We start from the raw sequence: 12979 nt of genomic DNA, 5'->3' as shown, positions 1-12979 counted from the left end.
TCATGCTTATAGTCAAAATAAAGCTTTTACCAAACATATTGTTGATGCCTTGATGCAATCTTTTGATGAAAAATTTAATTTGGATGTTTCTATACCTAGAAAAATTAATTATGAGTGGGAACCTACTATAAAGATTAAAATTAAAGATCATGAGTGTTATGTTTTGTGTCATTTGGGTGCTAGTGTTTCCACGATTCCGAAAACTTTATGTGATATTCTAGGTTTCCATGATCTTGATGATTGCTCTTTAAATTTGCACCTTGCAGATTCCACCATTAAAAAGCCAATGGGAAGGATCAATGATGTTCTCATTGTTGCAAATAGAAATTTGGGGCCCGTAGATTATCGTTCTTGATATAGATTGCAATCTTTCTTGCCCTATTATTCTTGGTAGACCTTTCCTTAGAACGATTGGTGCGATTATTGTTATGAAGGAAGGGAATATTAGATTCCAATTTCCATTAAGGAAAGGCATGCGAGCCACTTATGAATTGAGTGCCAAAGATGACACTACTTAGATCTATCCTCGCTTTTATGCCTAGCTAGGGGCGTTAAACGATAGCGCTAGTTGGGAGGCAACCCAATTTTATTTGTGTTTTTTGTTTTTGTTTCTTTTTAGTAATAAATTTTGCATCTACCTTCTGTTTAGATGTGTTTTTATGTTTTAATTAGTGTTTGTGCCAAGTAGAACCTATAGGATAACCTATGGTGATAGTTAATTTGATTCTGCTAAAAAACAGAAACTTTGCGCGCACGAAATTAGTTTTGTTAAATCACAGAAACGTGCTTTTGCGTTGATTATTTTTGCTATAGATCAATAGATAAATTTCCCAGGACTTCCTATTTTGGTAGGATTTTTAGAGTTCCAGAAGTATTCGTGGGTTACATATTGCTACAGACTGTTCTGTTTTTGACAAATTCTATTTTTCGTGTGTTATTTGCTTATTTTGATGCATCTATGGATAGTATTAAGTGGTATGAACCATAGAGAGCTTGAAATACAGTAGGTTTAACACCAATATAAATAAATAATGAGTTCATTACAGTACCTTATGTGGTGGTTTTGCTTTCTTTCACTAACGGAGCTTATGAGATTTCCTGTTGAGTTTTGTGTTGTGAAGTTTTCAAGTTTTGGTTAAAGATTTGATGGACTATGGAATAAGGAGTGGCAAGAGCCTAAGCTTGGGGATGCCCATGGCACCCCAAGATATTCAAGAATATCCAAAATCCTAAGCTTGGGGATGCCCCCGGAAGGCATCCCCTCTTTCGTCTTCGTTTATCGGTAACTTTACTTGGAGCTATATTTTTATTCGCCACATGATATGTATTTTGCTTGGATCGTCTTGTATGATATTAGTATTTGCTTTTTAGTTTTCCTCAATCATCCTTGCTGTACACACCTTGTGGGAGAAGCCCACTTGATTAGAATTTATTAGAATACTCTATGTGCTTCACTTATATCTTTTGAGCTAGATAATTTTTGCTCTGGTGCTTCACTTATATCTTTTAGAGCACGACGGTGGCTTAATTTTGTAGAAATTGCTAGTATCTCATGCTTCACTTATATTATTTTGAGAGTATCTTAGAACAGCATGGTATTTTCTATGGTTATAAAATTGGTCATAGAATGGTAGGCATCCAAGTTGGGTATAATAAAAACTATCATAGGAAGTGAATTGGATGCTATGATCAATTTGATACTTGATAATTGTTTTGAGATATGGAGGTAGTGATATTAAAGTCATGCTAGTTAGGTGATTATGAATTTAAAGAATGCTTGTGTTGAAGCTAGCAAGTCCCGTAGCATGCACGTATGGTTAAAGTTGTGTAACAAATTTGAAACATGAGGTGTCCTTGGATCGTGCATCCTTATGAGTGGCGGTCGGGACGAGCGATGGTCTTTTCCTACCAATCTATCCCTCTAGGAGCATGTGTGTAGTGCTTGGTTTTTGATGACTTGTAAATTTTTGCAATAAGTATATGAGTTCTTTTGACTAATGTTGAGTCCATGGATTATACGCACTTTTACCTTTCCATCATTGCTAGCCTCTTCGGTACCGTGCATTGCCCTTTCTCACCTTGAGAGTTGGTGCAAACTTCGTTGGTGCATCCAAACCCCGTGATATGATACGCTCTATCACACACAAACCTCCTTATATCTTCCTCAAAACAGCCACCATACCTACCTATTATGGCATTTCCATAGCCATTCCGAGATATATTGCCATGCAACTTTCCACCGTTCCGTTTATCACCATGACACGCATTACTATTGTCATATTGCCATTGCATGATCATGTAGTTGACATCGTATTTGTGGCAAGGCCACTTTGCATAACTATTCATACATGTCACTATTGATTCATTGCCCATACCGGTACACCGCCGGAGGCATTCATATAGAGTCATATCTTGTTCTAGTTTTGAGTTGTAATTCATGAGTTGTAAATCAATAAAAGTGCGATGATCATCATTATTAGAGCATTGTCCCCAAAAAAAGAAAAAAGATGAAAGGCCAAAAAGGAAAAAAAAGAAAGGCCAAAGAAAAAAAAGAAAGGCCAAAAAAAAGAAAGGCCCAAAAAAAGAAAAAAAGGGGGCAATGTTACTATCTCTTTTCCACACTTGTGCTTCAAAGTAGCACCATGTTCTTCATATAGAGAGTCTCATATGTTGTCACTTTCATATACTAGTGGGAATTTTTCATTATAGAACTTGGCTTGTATATTCCTACGATGGGCTTCCTCAAAGTGCCCTAGGTCTTGGTGAGCAAGCAAGTTGGATGCACACCCACTTAGTTTCTTTTGTTGACCTTTCATACATTTATAGCTCTAGTGCATCCGTTGCATGGCAATCCCTACTCCTCATGTTGTCATCAATTGATGGGCATCTCCATAGTCTGTTGATTATCCTCGTCAATGTGAGACTTTCACCTTTTTTTGTCTTCTCCACACAATCCCCATCATCATATTCTATTCCACCCATAGTGCTATATCCATGGCTCATGCTCATGTATTGTGTGAAAGTTGAAAAGGTTTGAGATTATTTAAGTACGAAACAATTGCTTGGCTTGTCATCGGGGGTGTATAATTTGGGAGCATTTTTGTGTGACAAAAATGAAGCATAGCCTAACTATATGATTTTGTAGGGATGAACTTTCTTTAGCCATGTTATTTTGAGAAGACATGATTGCTTTGATTAGTATGCTTGAAGTATTACTATTTCTTATGTCAATATGAACTTTTATTTTGAATCATTTGGATCTGAACATTCATGCCACAATAAAGAAATTACATTGAGAATTATGCTAGGTAGCATTCCACATCAAAAATTCTGTTGTTATCATTTACCTACTCGAGGACGAGCAGGAATTAAGCTTGGGGATGCTTGATACGTCTCCAACTTATCTATAATTTTTGATTGTTCAATGCTATTATATTACATGTTTTGGATGTTTATGGGCTTTACTTTACACATTTATATCATTTTTGGGACTAACCTACTAACCGGAGGCCCAGCCCGTATTGCTGTTTTTTTTCCTATTTCAGTATTTCGAAGAAAAGGAATATTAAACGGAGTTCAAACGGAATCAAACCTTCGGGAGCGTGATTTTTGGAACGAATGTGATCCAGAGGACTTGGAGTGCATGTCAAGAAGCAGTCGAGGCGGCCACGAGGGTGGAGGGCGTGCCCACCCCTATAGGGCATGCCCCCCTATCTCATGGGCCCCTCGGGCAGCCACCGACCTACTTCCTCCTCCTATATATACCCACGTACCCCGAGAACATCCAGGGAGCCAACAAAAAACTATTTCCACCGCCGTAACCTTATGTATCTGCAAGATCCCATCTTGGAGCCTTCGCCGACGCTCCGCCGGAGGGGGAATCGACCACGGAGGGCTTCTACATCAACACCATAGCCCCTCCGATGAGTTGTGAGTAGTTTACCACAGACCTTCGGGTCCATAGTTATTAGCTAGATGGCTTCTTCTCTCTTTTTGGATCTCAATACCATGTTCTCCTCGATCTTCTTGGAGATCTATTCGATGTAACTCATTTTGCGGTGTGTTTGTCGAGATCCGATGAATTGTGGGTTTATGATCAAGTTTATCTATGAAAAATATTTGAATCTCCTCTGAATTCTTTTATGTGTGATTAAGTTATCTTTGCAGGTCTCTTTGAATTATCAGTTTGGTTTGGCCTACTAGATTGATCTTTCTTGCAATGGGATAAGTGCTTAGCTTTGGGTTCAATCTTGCGGTGTCCTTTCCCAGTGACAGCAGGGGCAGCAAGGCACGTATTGTATTGTTGCCATCGAGAATACAAATATGGGGTTTATATCATATTGCATGAGTTTATTCCTCTACATCATGTCATCTTTCTTAATGCGTTACTCTGTTCTTATGAACTTAATACTCTAGATGCATGCTGGATAGCGGTCGATGCATGGAGTAATAGTAGTAGATGCAGGCAGGAGTCGGTCTACTTGTCACGGACGTGATGCATATATACATGATCATGCCTAGATAATCTCATAATTATTTGCTTTTCTATCAATTGCTCGACAATAATTTGTTCACCCACCGTAATACTTATGCTATCTTGAGAGAAGCCACTAGTGAAACCTATGGCCCCCGGGTCTATCTTTCATCATATAAGCTTTCAATCTACTTTTATTTGCATCTTTACTTTTCCAATCTATATTATAAAATACCAAAAATATATTTATCTTATCATACTATCTCTATCAGATCTCACTTCCGCAAGTGGCCATGAAGGGATTGACAACCCCTTTATTGCGTTGGTTGCGAGTTCATTGTTTGTTTGTGTAGGTGCATGGGGCTTTTGAGGAGCCTCCTACTGGATTGATACCTTGGTTCTCAAAAACTGAGGGAAATACTTACGCTACTATTGATGCATCACCCTTTCCTCTTCAAGGAAAACCAACGCAAGCTCAAGACGTAGCACTTATTGCAAAAGTCTATTAGCTATCAAAACAAAGTACTACACGCATGCTCCTAGGGGGATAGATTTATAGGAAAAGACCATGGCTCGTCCCCGACCGCCACTCATAAGGAAGACAATCAATAAATAAATGATGCTCCGTCTTCATCACATAACGGTACACCATACGTGCATGCTACCGGAATCACAACTTTAACACAAGTATTTCTACCAATCCACATTTACTCACTAGCATGACTCTAATATCACCATATTTGTATCCCAAAACAAATTCAAGGAATCAAACTTCTCATAGTATTCAATGCTCTTTATATGAAAGTTTTTATTATATCCCTCTTGGATGCCCATCATATTAGGACTAAATTCATAACCTAAGGAAATTACCATGCTGTTTAAGAATCTCAAAATAATAAAAGTGAAGCATGAGAGTTCATCAATTTCTTCAAAATAAAACCACCGCCGTGCTCTAAAAAGATATAAGTGAAGCACTAGAGCAACTACCCAGCTCAGAAGATATAAGTGAAGCACATAGAGTATTCTAATAAATTCACGATTCATGTATGTCCTTCTCAAAAGGTGTGCATAGCAAGGATGATTGTGTCCAAATAAAAAGCAAAGACTCATATCATACAAGACGCTCCAAGCAAAACACATATCATGTGGTGAATAAAAATATAGCCTCAAGTAAATTTACGGATGGATTGAAGATGAAAGAGGGGATGGCATCCGGGGCATCCCCAAGCTTAGATGCTTGGTTGTCCTGTAATATTACCTTGGGGTGCCTTGGGCATCCCCAAGCTTAGGATCTTGCCACTCCTTATTCTGTTGTCCATCAAATATTTACCCGAAACTTGAAAACTTCACAACACAAAACTCAACAGAAAACTCTTATGCTTTGTTAGTATAATAAAGCAAATCACCACTTGGGTATTGTTGTGAACTCATTATAAATTTTTATTTGTGTTATATCTATTGTATTCCAAAATTTCCATGGTTCATACCCTCCGATACTACTCATGGATTCATCAAAAAAGCAAATAACACAATGAAAACAGAATCTGTCAAAAACAGAATAGTCTATAGTAATACGTAAACTTCGTATACTGTTGCAACTCCAAAAATTCTTAACAATTAGAACAACGTAGACAATTTGTATATCAATAATGTATAAAAAACTCAGAATTTTCTCGCACTCCAATGAATTGAAACAATTCTGTGACTAGAAGCAAATGTTTCTGTTTTTGCACAGAATCAAGTCAACTATCATCCACACTATCCCAAAGGCTTTACTTGGTACTTTATTGAAACAAAAGATATAAAACATGATTACTACAGTAGCCTAATCATGTGAACATGCAAAAATAGTAGGGGTAAATATTGGGTTGTCCCCCAACACACTTTTCTTTAATGCCTTTTTAGCTAGGCATGATGATTTCAATGATGCTCACATGAAAAGATATGAATTGGAACATAACAGGAGCATCCTGAAGCATATGACTAGCAAATTTAAGCCTAACCCACTTCCTATGCATAGGGATTTTGTGAGCAAACAATTCATGGTTACAAGAATCAACTAGCAAAGGAAGGCAAAACAAGCATGACTTCAAACTTTCAACACATAGAGAGGAAACTTGATATTATTACAATATGTAAAAGCATATGTTCCTCTCTCATAGTAATTTTCAATAGCATCATGAATGAATTAAACAATATAACTATCACATAGAGCATTATTTTCATGATGCGCAAGCATAGAAATTTTATTACTCCCCACATAAGCAAAATTCTTCTCATTCATAATAGTGGGAGCAAATTTAACAAAATAACTATCATGTGAGTCATAATCCAATTGAAAATTAAAATCATGGTGACAAGTTTCATGGTTATCATTATTCTTTATAGCATAAATGTCATCACAATAACCATCATAGATCACAACTTTGTTCTCATAATCAATTGGAGCCTCTTCCAAAATAGTGGATTCATCACTAAATAAAGTCATGACCTCTCCAAATCCACTTTTATCAGTATTGTGAAAGATTCAACATCCTCCAAAATAGTGGGATCATTAACTAGAGTTGACACTCTTCCATACCCACTTTCATCAACATAATAATCATAAATAGGAGGCATGCTATCATCACAATAAATTTGCTCATCAAAACTTGGGGGACTAAAAATATCATCTTCATCAAACATAGCATCCCCAAGCTTATGGCTTTGCATATCATTAGCATCATGGATATTCAAAGAATTCATACCAACAACATTGCAATCATGCTCATCATTTAAAGATTTAGTGCCAAACATTTTATTAACTTCTTCTTCTAGCACTTGAGCACAACTTTCCTTTCCATCATTTTCACGAAAGACATTATAAAGATGAATAATATGAGGCAACCTCAATTCCATTTTTTTCTAGTTTTCCTTTATAGACTAAACTAGTGATAAAACAAGAAACAAAAAGATTCAATTGCAAGATCTAAAGATATACCTTCAAGCACTCACCTCCCCGGCAAAGGCACTGGAAAAGAGCTTGACGTCTACTACGCACCCTTCTTCTTGTAGACGTTGTTGGGCCTCCAAGTGCAGAGTTTTGTAGGACAGTAGCAACTCCCCTCAAGTGGATGACCTAAGGTTTATCAATCTGTGGGAGGCATAGGTTGAACATGGTCTCTCTCAAACAACCCTGCAACCAAATAATAAAGAGTCCCTTGTGTCCCCAACACACCCAATACAATGGTAAATTGTATAGGTGCACTAGTTTAGCGAAGAGACGGTGATACAAGTGTAATATGGATAGTAGATATAGGTTTTTGTAATCTGAAAATATAAAAATAGCAAGGTAACTAGTAACAAAAGTGAGCAAAAACAGTATTGCGATGCTTGGAAACAAGGCCTAGGGTCCATACTTTCACTAGTGCAAAGTCTCTCAACAATGATAACATAATTGGATCACATAACAATCCCTCAACATGCAACAAAGAATCACTCCAAAGTTTCTATCGGAGAAGTAGGACGAAAATGTGCATCAACCCCTATGCTAATTGGATCACATAACAATCCCTCAACGTGCAACAAAGAATCACTTCAAAGTTTCTACCGGAGAAGTAGGACGAAAATGTGCATCAACCCCTATGCATAGATTACCCCAATGCCACCTCGGGAATCCGCGAGTTGATTGCCAAAACATACATCAAGTGAATCATTAGAACATCCCATTGTCACCACAGATATCCCATCGCAAGACATACATCAAGTGTTCTCAAATCCAATATTCAATCCAACATAACGGAACCTCAAAGAGCAAGGCTCAATTCATCACAACAAGAGTTATAGAGGGAAGAAACACCATCCAACTATAATAACAAAGCTTGCGGTACATCAAGATCGTGCCAAATCAAGAACACGAGAGAGAGAGAGAGAGAGAGAGATCAAACACATAGCTACTGGTACATACCCTCAGCCCCGAGTGTGAACTACTCCCTCCTCGTCATGGAGACCGTCGGGATGATGAAGATGGACACCGGTGATGGTTTCCCCCTCCAGCAGGGTGCCAGAACGGGATCCCGATTGCTTTTTTGTGGCTACAGAGGCTTGCAGCAACGGAACTTTAGATCTAGATTTCTTTCTGGGGGTTTCAGGATTTATAGGAATTTTTGGCATCGGTCTCACGCCAGGGGGGTTCCCGAGGAGTCCACGAGCTAGGGTTACGCGCCCTAGGAGGGCACCCTTCACCCTTGTGGTTGTCTCGGGACTCTTCTGGCCCAACTCCGATGCTCCATGGGCTTCTTCCGGTCCATAAAAAATCACTGTAAATTTTCAGCTCATTTGGACTCCGTTTGATATTCCTTTTGTGTAAAACTCAAAAACAAAGAAAAAACAGAAACTGGCACTAGGCTCCAGGTTAATAGGTTAGTCCCAAAAATAATATAAAATAGCATATTAGTGCATATAAAACATCCAAAACAGATAATATAATAGCATGGAACAATAAAAAAATTGTAGATACGTTGGAGGCATATCAAGCAACCCCAAGCTTAATTCCTGCTCGTCCTCGAGTAGGTAAATGATAAAAACAAAATTTTTGAGGTGGAATGCAACCTAACATATTTATTTTTGAGGTGGAATGCTACCTAACATATTTATTTTTGAGGTGGAATGCTACCTAACATATTTATCCATGTAATTTTCTTTATTGTGGCATGAATGTTCAGATCCATAAGATTCGAAACAAAAGTTTAATATTGACATAAAAACAATAATACTTCAAGCATACTAATAAAGCAATCGTGTCTTCTCAAAATAACATGGCCAAAGAAAGTTATCACTACAAAATGATATAGTCTGGCTATGCTCCATCTTCATCACACAAAGTATTAAATCATGCACAACCCCGATGACAAGCCAAGCAATTGTTTCATACTTTTGATGTTCTCAAACCTTTTCAACTTTCATGCAATACATGAGCGTGAGCCATGGATATAGCACTATGGTGATACAAGTGTAATATGGATGGTAGATATAGGTTTTTCTAATATGAAAATATAAAACCAACAAGGTAACTAATGATAAAAGTGAGCACAAACGGTATTGCAATGCTTGGAAACAAGGCCTAGGGTTCATACTTTCACTAGTGCAAAGTCTCTCAACAATGATAACATAATTGGATCATATAACAATCCCTCAATGTGCAACAAAGAATCACTCCAAAGTTTCTATCGAACAATGTAGGATGAAAACGTGCATCAACCCCTATGCATATATTACCCCCAATGTCACCTCGGGAATCTGCGAGTTGAGTGCCAAAACATACATCAAGTGAATCAATAGAACATCCCATTGTCACCACAGATATCCCATCGCATTACATACATCAAGTGTTCTCAAATCCAATACTCAATCCAACATAACGAAACCTCATAGAGAAAGACTCAATTCATCACAAGAAGGTAGAGGGGGAGAAACACCATATGATCCAACTATAATGACAAAGCTCTCAGTACATCAAGATCATGCCAAATCAAGAACACGAGAGAGAGAGGGGTCAAACACATAGCTACTGGTACATACCTTCGACCCCGAGGGTGAACTACTCCCTCCTTGTCATGGAGACCATCGGGATGATGAATATGGCTACAGAGGCTTGCGGCAGCGGAACTTCCGATCCAGGTTTATTTCTGGGGTTTTTGGGATTTATAGGATTTTTTGACGTCGGTCTCACGTAAGGGGGGGGGGTCCCGAGGAGTCCACAAGCCAGGGGGCGCTCCCTAGGGGGGGCACCCTCCACCCTTGTGGTTGCCTCGGGACTCTTCTGGCCCAACTTCGATGCTCCATGGGCTTCTTCTGGTCCATAAAAAACCACTGTAAATTTTTAGCTCATTTGGACTCCGTTTGGTATTCCTTTTGTGTAAAACTCAAAAACAAAGAAAAAACAGAAACTAGCACTGGGCTCTAGGTTAATAGGTTAGTTCCAAAAAATATATAAAATAGCATATTAATGCATATAAAACATCCAAAACAAATAATATATAGCATGGAACAATAAAAAATTATAGATACGTTGGAGACGTATCAAGCTCTGCCACACCCGTCGACCCACGCCAATCTTCTTCGCTTGAGGTCGCAATGCCACTTCATCGTTGTCGGGACTCAGCGGCGCACCTTCGCTTTCCTCCATCACCGTTAGGTACCACTTTTCTTCTTTCTCAGATCTACACTAGGTCACCTGAGTTCATGGAGTTCGTAGGCATTCATCCATTTCCCTGTTCATCAGAACTTGAGTAGAAGTTGTTTTTTGATCTGAAAATATCATTGAAATACTGCGATTGTAAGCTTGACATCCATCTAAGATTTTGAACAAACTTTCTTCTCTCCAGATTCAATGGGTAGCTCATTAGTACTTCTGTCACCACTGTTTTAGGTTTAGCAATTATTTTTCTTTTTTGAACTGCCCACAGATCCATAAATATAGCAACTGATATTGAAACTTGTTTGCTCCACACTTAGCAGAATTTTGCAATCCTGAATCATAGATAATCCGCCCTTGCATCTTGGGAGGCTTACCGACATACCTATAACCCGCCAACATTTGGGGTGACTTACCTGATGCGGAGCATCCCACGTTCATCCCCATGTACACTCCAACTACTCTCCAAGCCCCAAGAGGACATATGATGAGACCTCGAACATACGCCATTGGACACAAGGTGAATTCACTCCTCTTAGAACCGTCACTTTCCGCATGTGAGACATGGCTACTAACTCATGCATGGACCTTGCATATACTCAGGTACAACCAAGATGACCATGGAGAATCCAAGGACCAAGGCAAGCATGGAAGAGGAGAAAGAAGAAGAAGAACGGAGCAAGACAGGACTTGCTCGGATCATCCCGACCCCCAGCTGGACGATCCAGACCAAGCCCGGATGATCCGGATCCCCGCCCGGATGATCCGGGTAACGTGCTCGAAGACACCCGAAGCCTGCTCGATGAAGCCGCATCATCCGGACGGCCGCCCGAATCATCGGGACCCCCGACGCCCGGATCATCCGGGACCCCATCCGGATCATCCGGACCATGCCTGCGTGCGTGACTTGGGCCGAGGCCCGTGTACCCCTTCGCCCCTCACTTACCCCTCCGTGGCTTAGCACTATAAATAGACCCCTCCTCCTCCTAGTTAGGGTTAGCATTGTGATAGCTCATACTTTGAGATAGGGCCTTGCTCATCCATCCGGATCTACTCCACCATGAGGGACCGACATGTCTTCGGAGAAGATCCTCGTTGGATTCAAGACCTCCTTTCAGAGAAGACCCTCTTCAAGACCTCCTCACGGAGAAGAACCGGTTACCCTATGTATCATCCTTTGTTGGATTAAAATCTTGTATCACTTTGTGTCTCGATGATCTAGTGCATGTGTGAGTTTATTCTTGTTGGTTGAGTGTTCTCCCATGTTTTTCCCTCATTCCCCTCCTCGTGTTCTTTGTATTCTTGGTAGGATTTCCCTCCAAACATGAAAGATCGGCCTCTAGGGTTCTACCCTACATCATCTTGGATCAGAGCAAGGTTGATCACAAATTTTGAGCCCCTACCCCTCCTTTTCTAGCCTAATTTTGTTGTGTTCTTCCCCAATTTTGATAATCCCCAACAAAAATAGCCCCAATTTTTTTTGTGATTTGTTGGTTTGATGATGTTTTGTTGATTTTGATCAGTGGATTTGCTTGGTTTCAAGTGGATCTAGCTTTCCCCCAAGTTTCCCCACCTTCCATCCATGAAATCTCCGCAATTTTGGCCCCGAAATCACCATTTTCCGCCCAAAAATTCGTCCCAGAGAGGAAATCCCGAGCAGTTTGACCTGCCCGGATCATCCGGACCTTCACCCGGATCATCCGGACACCTCCCGGATCAGCTGGGCCCTCTGCCGGACGTCCGGATAACCTACGCACCCGAATACCCGTACCGGAGCTGACGAACCCGGATCATCCGGAAGTACTCCTGGATCATCCGGACCAAGCCGGGATCATCCGGACCTCCTCTAGGATGTCCGGCTAACCCTGAAACTGACACGGCTGAAATTTTGTTTTGGTCATAACTAATTCATCCGGAGTCCGTTTTTGACGTTCTTTAGTTTGTTTTGAAGCTATTGACACCCCCATCCCATAAAAATATCACCAACATCATTTCACTCCATCAAAGTTTCGGAACTTTGGCATCTTTGCCTAGGGCCACCACCATATCATCCGCATTACCACCACCGACTTCCGCAACCTAACCCATTTTGTTCCCTATAGCATTAGTGGTTGCTTGAGTAGTGATTCGAGTCTCCTAAGGTGTTTCGGCTACTTAGGGACGGTTGCTTCTTCATCAACCACCACCAGCACTTTCAAATAACCTTGCCCACCATACATTTCGCCAACCCAACTTAACCCAATTTTTGTTTGAGCTTGTTTGAGTTGTGGCTTGTGTCTCCTAAGGTGTTTAGGCTACTTAGAGATGGCAACTTCAACTCCAACTCGCAT

This window comes from Triticum dicoccoides, chromosome 7B (assembly GCF_002162155.2).
Source record: "Triticum dicoccoides isolate Atlit2015 ecotype Zavitan chromosome 7B, WEW_v2.0, whole genome shotgun sequence".
NCBI lineage: Eukaryota > Viridiplantae > Streptophyta > Magnoliopsida > Poales > Poaceae > Triticum > Triticum dicoccoides.
The sequence above is the reverse complement of the archived record's forward strand: the minus strand, read 5'-3'. Positions refer to the sequence as shown.